Below are 14,059 nucleotides of genomic sequence, written 5' to 3'. Positions count from 1 at the left end.
TGAAGACACAGTGAGAAGGTGGCCGTCTGCAAGCCAGGAAGAGAGCTCTCACAAGAAACCAAATTTTCCAGCACCTTGATCTTGGACTTCCAACCTCCAGAACTGTGAGAAAATAAACACCTCTTATTGAAGCAACCCAGTCTGTGATATTTTGCATGACAGCCCAGCGGATTAATAGAAGAGCTTTCTATGTGCCAGGCATTGTTGTAACCATGGGGAATATAGCCGGGGGTACGCACTCGCAACATTAAAAATCTGGTAGAGGAAACAAACAATAAGTAACTACATTAAAAAGTCTAGGTTGGGGGGGTTTCCCTGGTGGCGTAGTGGTTGAGAATCTGCCTGCCAATGCAGGGGACATGGGTTCGAGCCCTGGTCTGGGAAGATCCCACATGCCGCGGAGCAACTAGGCCCGTGAGCCACAACTACTGAGCCTGCGTGTCTGGAGCCTGTGCTCCGCAACAAGGGAGGCCGCGATGGTGAGAGGCCCGCGCACCACGATGAGGAGCGGCCCCCGCTTGCCGCAACTGGAGAAAGCCCTCGCACAGAAACGAAGACCCAACACAGCCAAAAATAAATAAATAAATAAATTAAAACACTTAGTAGCAATATTTAAATTAAAAAAAGTCTAGGTTGGTTGTTTTTCTTTCTCCTTTCCCCAAACATGACAACCATTGCAAAAGAAGATCATCAGTGGTTCAGAGGGAAGAAAGAACAGTTCAGAAGAAGGGGTGACTACCATCAACAGGGGTGCCCTGGGCTGCAGGTAAGTCCCCATCAGGGGCTGGACACACCTGGAAAGCTGTGATGGAAAGAAGGGAGATCTTCCTTCAGGCTTATTTTTCATGCTCATGTGTCTCCCAAAGGATTTAGACAGTTTATGATAAGTAATACATAGGCCATAAAGCCATTAAAAGGAAAATAAATGTTTAAGAGCCTTGAAATGTTATTTAAAGATGGAAGTAGTTTTTCCTCAGCAAAACTTGACTCATCAGAGTGCCTGCAATTGAGTCTAGAATTGGACTCTGAGCTCCCTGGCAACCAAAGAGAAGGGAAAACCCAGGAACCCATGAATAAGTAAGTTATCTGTTAACAAGAACTTTATCACTTCATCCAGAGAGACTGACTGTTTTCACATCTAATGTGCAGAGCCCATCTTATGGATATATATTTTTTCTCTCTCTCAATGTACTTAGAAACTTCTTTGTTTCCAGGTTGTGAAATTTCTTGAGCTCTCTCTTGATGTTTTTCATCTATTCTGGTTTGTGATGGATAATTTAACAGCCCTTTTAATCTGGAAACACGTATCTTTAAATTGTGGGAAATTTTTCTGAATTTTTTTCTTTAATAAACTGAGAAATAAATTGTTACTCCATTTTCTCTTTCTGGAGCTCCTATTATTCAGATGTTTGACTTCCTGGATTGATGCCGTTTTTCTTATATTTTCCCCCCACCTATTTTCTATCTCTTTGTCCTTTGCTCTGTTTTTTTCTCTCTTTTTTTTTTTTTGTGTGGTTTTTATTCTTTTCTTTTTAACATCTTTATTGGAGTATAATTGCTTTACAATGTTGTGTTAGTTTCTGCTGTCTAACAAAGTGAATCAGGTAGACGTGTACATATATCCCCACATCCCCTCCCTCTTGCATGCTCTGTTTTTAAAAGATATCACCTCCATTTTCTTTTTCAAATATTCTACCAAATTATCTTTACTTCTGCTATTGTATTTCTAATATTCTTTTTTTGCCCACAAATGATAGCATCCCATGCACAACATTCTGCAGCTTGCTTTTTTGCATAAACAGAAAATCCTACAGATGCTTCTGAAGCAGTTTACAGAGCTCTGCCTCCTTCTGTTTAATGAGAATAGTGTTTCTTTATATGGATGTGCCAGCATTTACTTAACCAGCTGGGGCTATATTTTGAAGCAAGATAGGCATAAATTAATTGAAGAGGTTCTAGGCATTATAAGCAGAGGAACACGGGAGACGGGTGGGGGAAGGCATGGGGATACAGAACAGCAAGAGATAAAGCCAGGGCTAACTGGTGACTCAGGGGTGGGATGGAAGAGTGTGTGTGCGTGTGTGTGTGTGTGTGTTGGGGAGGAGTACACTTAAGAATCAAATGATGGACAGATCCCCTTTCCAAGTGATTTGGACTAAAAACTCTAGACTTAAAGCAGGGTAGGAATATAGTGAAATCAGTTCTTCAAATGTCCCCTCTGTCAGGCATATACAGGATGTACCAGAAGAGGGTCAGATTTAGGTCACAGAGAACAGTTAACTGGTTGTTACATTTGTGGCGAGAACTGCTGAGTACTGGGACCAGGATGGTGGCATTGTAACAAAGCAGAGGGCACAGGCAGAGGTGGTAGATCTAAAGGAGCAGAAACTATACAGTTTGGTGGTTGCGTTGGGGGGATGAGGGAGGAGGGGTCTGGAGAGAGGCCTCAAGTTCAGCCTGGTGGCCTTAGGGGACCATGACTCCTTTACTGGCATGGCAAATCCTAGATGAGGAGAAGTTCTGGGGGGAAATGATGTAATCAGGTTTGGACATGTTGAGTCTGAGATGCATATGGCACATCTGAGTAGAGCTGCCTTAACTAGGATCTGATTCTTCACTGAGAAGTTTGAGCTGAAGTAGACTTGGCTTCACTGGGATGAAGGTGGTAATGGAAGTTCTAGGCTTGGATGAGGTCCCTCTCTGAAAATATACAAAGAAAAAAGACTAATGGCAGCTCCCTGGAGAACACTGGCCTTCCTCCTTGGTGTGCAGGTGCCTTTGTCATTTACCCCTGGACACCTTGGCTTTCACTTTCCCTCTCATCTTCCTTCTCCCACCATATTCCCCTTGCTGCTCTTGGAACATGCCTAATAGACATCTACCTCAGCATATTTGGACTTGCTGTTCTATTTTCCAGATGCACGGTCCCCCAGGTCTTCACATCCATCACTCGCTCACATTATTCCAGCTCTGAGGAAGTGTCTCCTTGGAGATGTCTTCTCTGATCACCTTAATCCAACGAAAGACCCCATCCCACTGTTACTCTCTATTAGCTTTGCCTTGCTTTATTTTGCTGCTTAGAACTTATGACCCTTTGACATCAGATGACATACTTATTCATTCACCACTCGCTCCTTGCTCTTCCTCTCTCCCCCCACATTGGATTGTAAGTTCCACTAGAGAAGAGACTATTGTCACTGCTCTATCCACCGGCCAATAGTTGGTGCTCCATAAATATTTGTTGAGTGAATGAATGAGTATCCAAAGAGTAGTTGAGAGAAGGGACAGACAAAGTCATAGAAAGGAAGTCAGGGTAGATAAGGGTCTCTCAAGGAAAATAGTGAAAATATTTCTAGTAAGAGAAAGGGTTCGGCAGTGTCAAACGTCAGGGAGATGACTAAAAAGATGAATGCAGGAAAACATTGGCTTGGCCATGGGAAGATCGTGGGTCACTTTAGTGATGGCATGGCAGAGGGGCAGGGGGGAAGAGGGCAGACTGCAGGGGATTGGGCAAGGCACAGGAAGTGAAGGCGGGTGACCAGTGCTCAGGACTTTCTCAAGAAATCAGACTGAATGGATGAGGACAAGGAAGACAGTAACAAGAGGGTGACCAATTTTTTTCAACTTGCTGTATGTTGGTTTTAGGGACAGCAGCCAGACAGATGAGAGGGTGCAGTCTGAATGGGAGTCTGGGAGCACCATTTCCGAGGCGGAAGCATTTGGGATGGTGGTCACAAAGGTGGGTGATGGGAGGGACCACGGTGGCTCTGCATCTGCTTTCTTCAATATTCATCCCGCTGAGGTCAAGTCAGGATTAGAGTCTCCTCCTGCTTCATCCCTTCTGCTGCTCCTGATTTCCTTTTAAGTGGTATGCTGACAAAATTGGCTTCTGTAAATACCTATTTTCTGCCAGGAACAGTGCTGCTAGAAGCAAATAGAAGAAGCACAGCCCATTGTCTTATAAAGGGGGGTGTAAGTGTATGTTTTTGTCCCCCTAAAATTCATATGTTGAAACCCTAACCCACAAGGTGATGGTATTTGGAGATGGGGCCTTTGGGAGGTCATTAGGTCATGAGGGTGGAGCCCTCATTGTGGGATTAGTGCCCTTATAAGAGAGACCCTAGAGGGCTTCCTCATCTCTCTGCTCTCCACCATGTGCAGACACAGTGAGGAGGTGGCCATCTGCAAACCAGGAAGAGGGTTCACACCTCGCCTGACAGAGCTGGTTCCCTGATCTCAGACTTCCAGTCTCCAGAACTGTGAGACATAAAAGTCTATTGTTTAAGTCACCTAGTCTGTGCTATTTGTCAGAGCAGCCTGAGCTGACTAAACTAAGAGAGAAGGAACTGTGAGAACTGTGAGACATAAAAGTCTATTGTTTAAGTCACCTAGTCTGTGCTATTTGTCAGAGCAGCCTGAGCTGACTAAACTAAGAGAGAAGGAAAAACTATATGAAGGACAGCTCTAAAGATTACAGAAAGAGAGTGCAGAATGGAGATGGAGCAAAACCAATAATTAAAGAAGTAGTGGAATTAAAGAAATTAAAAAAATAGTGGAATAAAATAAAAATCAGCCCTAAAACAGAACTCAAAATTGAGGAAATCATGGCTGGAAAGAGCAGAGGGTGAGCAGAGTTAAATACTGAAATAAAGGTAATTTTTAAACAAACCCACTGTCTTCCTCAAGGGATATTACAATGTGTGCTTACCTGCTGACTTTGATGGCTGGTTTCCCTTAAGGTTAAGAATGAATTTTAAATGCATTTTAAAAATCTATGATGTGACAATTAACAGAATTAAAAGGCTATTTGCCCTACAGATCACAAAGAAGTCTAGTATCGCAAAAGAAAAAAATGGAAAAACAAAAACATACCCAAACAAAATAGACTAGAAAGCAAACAATCAGAAAACAAAGAAAAGAGCATAAAACAAGAAGACAGAAGCAAGTTGGAATATAAATGATGACGCTGAGTAAAAATGGATTATTTCTCTAAGTAAAAGGGGACAATTGAATTAAAAAACCAAAAAAAACCACGATATGCTCCTTACAAAATCAGGCCTAAAATATGATGATGAAAGAAGTGGTACGTAGAGGCAAACACATATCAGGTAAACGAGAACTGAAAAGGAAGTGAGGGAGGATATGTTAGTAACTGTCAACAAGTTTAATGTGAGAAGCATCCCCAGGAAAGTGGATGTCAGCTCACTTTGATGAGAGAGAGCTCCCGTTCTCTCCCTGCACCCACTTCATTATCAGCCATGTGCTAACCACCCCCAATTTACACCTCAGGCCCAGATCCATCCTATCCACTCCATACAACCGTCTGCTCACCACCCCTTCCCAGCAGTGGCCACTCCTACCTGCTAGGTGACCAACCAATTTCCAGTTTGCCCAGGACTGAGTGACTTTTGGCACTGAACTGGGACAGTCCCAGGCAAACCAGGATGGTCGGTCAGCCCGAGTCCCTCCGTCACAAGGCGTCACAAGAAGGGAGACGTCTTGCCACTTTCCTCAGGGTCGCTCACCAGATTGTTTTCATTCCAGGCTTACTTCTGTTTCCTTGTCTCTAAGTTCAGGAGGGCAAAGCCTGTGCTTGGGTGTGTTTGCCTTTGTATGCCACCCTCTCTCACAGTGTCTGATGCTCAGTCAGTCCTGGTTGGATGAGAGAATACATGAATGATGGCATTGTAGTCAGGAACTTTCCTGTGCTACATAACAGCATCAGAACATGCAAGGCAACTTCCAAATAATTTGCTCATTTAAATACATTTCTAAAAAACAGTACAAAATGACAAAACGTAACTGCCTGTGTGTGTGTGTGTGTGTGTGTGTGTGTGTGTATTCCTTTGGCCATCTTCTCTCACAGAGATCATTCTGGAACACTTCTGTCTCCACAAAACCCATCCCCTGCCCTTCAATTGTCTGCATCCCTTTGTTTTGCTTCCCCAAAGCTTAACTTTTGCAGGCATTTTAGTTTCCTAAGATTTTGGAATTTCTTCCACTTTGTTGAGTAAGTTTGGATTCCCAAAATCAAGAATTAAAATAGATTCACTGCTTATTACCAACTAAAGATTTTCCTCTTGACGTAAGAATTGCTCATCTTGGTACCATTTACAGAAACACTTTCACTTCCCTAAATATTTATTAATGAAATATTTTAATCGGCCAACATGCCTTCTAAATATTTACTTCTTAGGAATCCTCTTACAATGCTCTGTTTAGAAAAGTGCTTGGAACAGGCGAGAGCAGCTCTGCCTTCACGGGACTGGAGTGATTTTGACACCCGAGGTGAAAGTTTGTTTGGCTCTTGGCTTCGCTGCTATTTTCTGAGTAGATCTGATGCTGTCGTGTTTTGTGCAGTTGTTCTAATGTTTAGAAATACTTATCCAAGAATAGATGCATGCAGATTCTCTGGAGGGGCTCTCCTGTTAGTCCCAAAGAGGAGAGTGAAACGTGAGACTCAGGACTGGGGACTCTTAATTTTTGGTTCACAGCAGTGCAGGCTGGTGGACACAGCCCCGTGCTGCCTCGCCAGGCACAAAGACATGCCCACCACGCACACCTTATGCTCACATCGATCGGGCAGCTCCCCCCACTCCTCTCTGCCCTCTGGACCTTTTTCCCTCCCTAACTGTCCACCTCTGTCCCCATTTGGGCTGAGCACCTCAGTGCTTCCCTTGCCTGACTTCACGACATCTTAGATTTTACAGGACCCTCTTGAATTTAAATATTTAGTCTGTTTTTTGACCATCTGCAGCAGATTTGTTCCAATCTGGGGCTTGGAAAATGTGATCTTCCCAGAGCTGGGTGCCTTTCAGTTCTTTACTTGGTAAAAGAGGATGGATATTCTTCAGCGTGCCTATCCCCAACTCCCTAGGAGACTTTGGGCTTAGATTTAATGTGTTTAGTTGCTTGCAAAATAACTGCCATTTTTTTTTTTTTTTTTTGGAGTGTGTCACTTAAGATGACGAGGTTGTTTTATTCTATACTCTGTGCCAGTTCGTTTCGTCTGGGCTGTTGCAACACGCGGCGGTAGCCTGCATGCCTGGTGTACTCCAAGGAATCTGTTACTGGCAACGTGTGAAGGACTAAAGTTGGTGAATGACTTACTTTACAACAAGTCAGAGATGCTACTTCCGGGATGGAATCCTCACTGACTCACATGTGTTTTGCTTTATTGGAAGGGGAGGAGGATCGGAATGACAGCCAGCAAGTAGGGTCTTGCTCCTGCACCCGGGCAAAGCCCCGGGACTGTGTCACGCCTGTGAGCATCGTCTGGTCAGTGTAACTGGGGGGGATCATCAAGATCTAGTGAAACTGACCACTTAACGAATTTATCCTACTTACTCATTCTGCTGAAAAATATGTCTTCTAGATGTCTATGGGAGTATGTCTAAAATTCAGTATTCTTCAAATAGCAATTTTATCTTTAAGTATCACCTAGCAATTATTCCTCAACTGCCATAGGGTATCCACCCAATTGTTTAGCTGCTATTTAGAATTTTAATTATTCAACTTTTCTCATGCTTTCTTTTCATCTGTTCAGTATTAGGGATTATTTTAGTAACCAGAACCCTCTGAAGGGCTGAGAACAATGTCTACACGGGGTAAAGTTCCAGCCAATTTTAATTCGATTTGCTTCTTTCCTCTCAGAGCACAAGGTCTCCTCTCCTTTCAAGGTCACGTGTTCACAGAGAATGTTAAATACCATCTCTTTACACAGACAGGGCTCACCCCAGACGTGGGGTTCAGAAAGCATCACCTCAGGGCTGGAGAGCGGACCACAGGGTGTGCTGGGTTAATGGAGCAGCTGTGCGGTTGATCCTGTTTTTAGCTTCGGCGACTTTGAGGATGTTGTTGAGAAACCTGGATGATTCTCCGTCTTGCAGCCCCGTGGGGGAGTTGAGCACCACCCGCTGCCCTCCATTGCTGGGCCCTAGAGCTGAGCTCCTTGTGGGCGCCCACCAGCAGCTCAGTTCTCGTCCTTCACTGCCTTTGCCTCTGAACAACGGTGAGCCGTGGAGTTTCACTGTGAATGCTTTGTCACGGTGATGTGCTCTTGACCCAGCTGTACATCCAGGATCTGCTACGGGCAGGCCAGACAGACGGGGCAGCCCTCACTGATGGAAGAGCTGGCTCCTTGAGTTTTCCCTGGGAATTACAGGTTTTCCTGCAGATCATGGGGAGCGTGTCTTTTGTGCCCCAGTCTGGCATGGGACTCGAACACGTTTCCCAGTGTGCCCAGCTCGGTCGTGAAGGACTAGCTGGAGAGCTCCTGAGGCCACCTGTGGGCACTTGAGATCTACTTTTCTTGTCTTCTTTGTAATCCCCCCATGACAAAATTCATACAGATGAATGCATTTTCTAGAAAAATGGAAAGCACATCAGGAACAAATTACAAAATGCTCATGATTCCTCCTACTTTGTTTCCTAAAATAGACTGAATATAAAACGATGTATATTGGAGGCTTGCTGTTCTAGTAACAGAATTTATGACTCGGGATTATGTTGAGAAGCAAGTTTTAAATATGTTTCCCCTGGTATTTCCAGGAATTTGCCCTCTAAAATGGACTTGAGGGACTTCCCAGGTGGTCCAGTGGTTAAGACTTGGCCCTTCCAATGCAGGGGCCTCTGGTTCCATCCTTGGTTGGGGAACTAAGATCCCATAGGCCACGTGGCGTGGCCAAAAATAAAAAATAAAATAAATAAATAAATAAATAAAATGGACTTGGAGATGGAGGCTGCTTCCACCACCCTGTTTTACTGTGGTTGACTCTGAGTGAGCTCTGAAGAGTGCTAAGCCTGCATTCCTATTTTCTGAATATTTAACCTCCCACAAATGTGTTTAATGTACCATCTGAATGTGTAACCATTTATCTTTCACTGTAAAATGCATGGTCAAAATGATGTACTGTTCACTGAGCTGTGTGTGTGTCAAAGATTTGATATCAAATGTCTTAGTCCAATTATAAGGGATCTCAAACAGGCAGGTATGGCTGGAGGTACTATATCACCATAGAAACTGGAAGCTTCTAATAGAGTGAAATAATTAACATGTTTTCCTGAAATCTTGAAAATACAGTATTGTTAAGGAAAGTCTACATTTCCATCTATCTATCTATCTATCTATCAATCATCTATCTATCTATCTATCATTCTCCATACCTGTAGGAAGGTGTAAATTTTACTAGCTTAAGAATTAGAACTAGAATTTTTCTTGGGAAAAAAGCTGTCTATTGAAGAAAATACTGTGATAAGCCACTTGATGAAAATCTAAAACCCTGAGAGTATTGGATGGTAAAGTACAGAGAGACAAAAAGTTAGCTAATCTGCTTCATTTTAAAACGATATGCAGGAAAAAATGGATGAGAGGCCTAAGGAGAGATGAGTGATGTAGGCAACCTAGAATCTAAGTTGTGAAAATAGGTAGAGGACTTCTAAGAATTGGCACATTGGCCATTATATTTTTAAAAACTAATTTAATATTATAAAAATATACAAACATAAATATTTATAGTAAGTCTTGAAATCAGGTAGTCTTCGCTCTTCAACCCATTCTTCTTTTTCAATATTGTTTTGGCTATTCTAGATTCTTTGCATTTCCAAATAAATTGTAGAATCGGCTTGTAGAATTCCAACTACCAAAATGCTTGTTGGGATTTTGGTTGGGATTGCATTAAATCTATAGATCACTTTGGGGATGTTTGACATTTTAACAATATTGGATTATCCAATTCATTAACTTGATATACCTCTTTATTTATTTCGGTCTCTTTTAATTATTTGCAGCAGCACTTTGTAATTTCCAGCGTAGAGGTCTTGCACGTAGTTTGTTAAATTTCTCCCTCAATATTCCATAGTTTTTTGATGCTGTTGTAAATGGTGTTGTTTTTGTTTCAAATTTTATTTTCCAATTATTTGTTGCTAGTATATAGAAACTCAGTTGTTTTTCATATACGTATTGTTACTTTATCCTGTGATCTTGCTAAATTCACTTAGTAGTTTTAATAGCTTTGTTATCATCAGATCCTTTGGATTTTCCCTATGAATGATCTGCAAACAAAACAGCTTTACTTCTTCTTTTCCAAGTTTATACTTTTATTTCATTTTATTTTCTTGTTGAACTGGCTAGAAACTCAAGGACAAAACTGAACAAGATTGGTGAGAGTGAAAACACTTGCCTTGCTCCCAGTATAAGGGGAAAGCATCCAGTTTCTCACCATTAAGTACAATGTAAGCTGTAGTTTTTTAATAGATGCCCTTTATCAGCTTGGGGAGGGATGCTTTTATTCTCAGTTTGTTGAAGGTATTTTTTAAAAATCATGAATGAGTATTGGATTGTGTTAAATTCTTTTTATTTTTTTGCCTCTCTTCAATTTATTCTGAATTTATTCAGAATAATTTATTCTGTTAATAAATTATGTTGATTGATTTTTAAATGTTAAATCAACCTTTCATTCCTGGAATAAACCCAACTGATCATGATGTAGTTTCCTTGTTACTGGGTTCAATTTGCTAACAAAGATGGTTGTATCTATGTTCCTAAAGGATATATGTCTGTAATTTTCCTTTTTTGTAATGTCTTTTTTGGTTTTGGTATGAGGGTAACACAAGCCTCACAAAGTGAGTTGGGGAATGTTTACTATTTTTCTATTTTCCAAACAAATGTATAGAGCTGGTCTTATTTCTTTCCTAAAGTTTTTCTAGCATTCAGCAATAAGGCCATTTGTCTGGTGTTTTCTTTATGGAAATAATTTTTATTGCTTTGAACTCAATCTCTTTAATAGGTATAGAGCTACTCAGATTTTATATTTTTTGTTTTGTCAGTTTTGGTTATTTGTGTTTTTCAAGGAATTTATCTAAGTTATTATTGGCATGAAAATGTTCATAATATTTCCTTATTATTCTAATATCTCTAATATCTATAGCAATGTCTTCTTTGTTATTTCTGATATTAATTTGTATGTTTCTGTTTTCTTAATGACTTTAGCTAAGGTTTATCTATTTTAATAATTCTTTTTCAAAAAATCAGCTTTTGGTTTTATCAGTATTCCCTGTTATTTATCTGTTTGCAATTTTATTCATTTTTACTCATTTTTAAATTTCTTCTACTTACTTTGGTTCTAAAGCTCTTAATTTTTACCTTAAGGTGGAAGATTAAATAATTGTTATTAGACTTAAACTTTTCTAATATAAGCATTTAAGCTATAAATTCCTTTATAAGTGCAGTTTTGACATATTGTATTTTTATTTTCATTCATTTGGAAATATTTTCTTGTATCTCTTCTTTTTTCTTAAACCAATGAGTTATTTAAAAATGTGTTATTTAACTTCCACATGTTTGGAAGTTTTCCAGATTTCTTTTTCTTATGGATTTCTAATTTAATTCCATGATGTTTAGAGAACATACTCTGTGTGATTTCAGTCCTTCTATATTTATTAAGGCTTGCTTTATGGACAGCACAAGGTTTTTCTTGGTGAATGGTCTGTATGCATTTGTAAAGAATGTTTTGTAAATAATTGTAAAGAATGTAAAGAACTGCATTTTTTGGGTGGACTTCTCTAGCAAAGTCAATTACGTTATGTTGGTTTACAGTGTTGTTCAGATCTCCTATATCTTTACTCATTTTCTGTCTATTTGTTCTATCAGTATCACTTTTTAAGTTGCTAGCACTGCCACAATATAACTATTTCCATCTTCCTTAACACAAATACCTTTTCTAAATGTTTTATAGACTAATCCAATTTAAAAGGCTGAATTTCAATGCAATCAGAAGAGAGACAGCCCAAGGAGCATGGAGACAAGGTACCAAAATTGAATTGTTAGAAATCCCAGATGGTAAGAACCAGAAGTGTCCATGGAATATCTAGACCTCCCTAGAAAACCTGGAGAAGGCTTGGGGGAGGAGGGGTCATTGGACTGTTATATAATATATGGAGAGTAATTTAAAACAACTCTATCTGGAATCCAAGAGACTGAGTGACACTAACGTCTATACATTAAGCCGGTATTTTTTAATTGCGCACTTACTATGTTGCAAATACTATTCTGGGCTTTGAGTCACAGTAGTGAAGAGAGTAGTTACTCCCTTTCCTAGTACAGATTACATCTTAGTGGAGAAGACATCTATTAAGCAAATAATTAGATGTATAAAGTACAGGTGATAATAAACCTGTGAAGACAAATGAAGCAGAATATGAATATGGAGAGTCATGGGCACATGTACTTTTAGACGTGTAATTGTGGAAGACCACTCTAAGGAGGTAACGTTGTGTGGAGGTCTGAACATAGACCATGTGAAGGTTTGAAAGCAGAGAGACTATTTCAGAAAGAGCAGCTAGTGCAAAGGGCCTGAGGTGGCAGCTTGCTTGAAGGGGAGTTATAGTTTGGCTATTGCAATACCACCAGAAGAGGGAAACTTCTGTGTCCTGTTAGAGGTTGCAAGAGAAGATGAGGATGGGGTTCTCATGGTGGTGGGGCATACATACTGATTTTGAATGAGGGGTAAGGCTGTTCCGTGAAGGAGATACTTCCTCTTTGGAATACTCTGAGACCTTTGGAAAAAAAGCTAGGAAAGGCCTCCCACCATCAACCCAGGGTCTCTAAAGCAGGGAAGAAGGACACAAAAAATGCAGGTATGGTGACTAGTTGTCTTGTTTGCCCAAAACTAAGTCAGTTCTCAGGACACGTCCTGGGCAAACCAGGACCAGCTGGTCACTCTGGGAGCAGATCCAGGCTATGGGCTGGACCTTCTTGTCCCCTGAGGCACAGTCCTCTCCTAGGGATCCTCGGACCTGTTGACCACCCAGCCGTGACTCAGGATACTCCACGCTTGAGGTTCTTTACAACTGGGTGGAGCTGAGCTCCGTGGCAAGGAGCCAGCTTTTTGCACAGACCATGGCTGATGCAAGGGGTCTCATGAGGCCCCAGTGACGTCTCTTAAGGGCATCGCCTGCTCAGCCAAACCTTGTTGAAGAGTCAGGAAACCTGGGAGCCGATGCCAGGAGGGCTACTGAGAGCCCATTGCAAAGATTGCCCCTTATCCCATCTCTCCAAGCAAAAAAAGATCCTTGGGCAAGGAAAGAAGCATTGGCAAAGGACAGCAAAGTTTTACTCAGGAAGGGGAACCATGGAACCTCAACTTGAATGTGAGCTTTGTCTACCCATGGCTGGACACTTAGCTGCACATCACCATGGAGACCAGACTCTGTATGTGGTCTCCACGACGTTTCCCTTGGGGGGTTCCCAGCAATGACTGGGGGTGAGGTGGGCTGGGAGCTGACATAGCAGACGGTGGCCAGAACAACAACAAAGTCTATGAATGATCATTATTGGGATCAGAAACTTCTCTCCAGGGTGGTGTTATCTGGATCCCTTACCTGTGTAGCTCTTTGTCATTCATGATGCTGAGTCATTCGCCATACTACAGTGGACATGTGCCAGAAGCTCCTATTTGCTCTTCACCACATTTTTGCGTCAGTGAAGAGTACTCTAAATGTGACACCTACAATTAGAGATCAAAAGGAACAGCAAAAGAAGCAGAAAGGAGAAGGACCCTGATGTCACGGCTTCTGCTGGATGTGGCTGTAAACGTATGTCAAACAGAACTAGGAAAGACAGCTCTGGGTTAGAGGGACTGCCATTAATCCAGGTAGAAATATGCACTCCACCAGACAAGGGAAAATGAGACCCATCTGCTGGTTAGCATTTCTCTATTTAATGACTCCTTCTTTATGGAAGATTTAAGGCCTGTTAAGAAGCGAGCTGTAAAAGATACACAGATTCTAGGACCAGGATTTTTTGGGCTCGAGGGACAATTTAAACTTATGACAGTGAACTTTCCTCTATAAGATGTGATTTTTCCTAGATTAGGTTAGTGAACATGCTGAAAATATGACTCTCCTTAAAGACTTGTTTGAAAGTATATTTCACGTTGATTCATGAGGCAAAGGGAAAGGAATAAAAAAATGGAGGCTGCTCATTTGAACCATGAATACAGAAGTGACTAGACATTTTTCTCATGGGAAAAAAAAGGAAGATAGTAAATGAAGCCAAGAT

The sequence above is a fragment of the Balaenoptera physalus genome (genome assembly GCF_965194825.1).
Source record: "Balaenoptera physalus genome assembly, chromosome: 6".
Taxonomy (NCBI): Eukaryota; Metazoa; Chordata; class Mammalia; order Artiodactyla; family Balaenopteridae; genus Balaenoptera; species Balaenoptera physalus.
Note: the sequence above shows the minus strand (reverse complement) of the source record.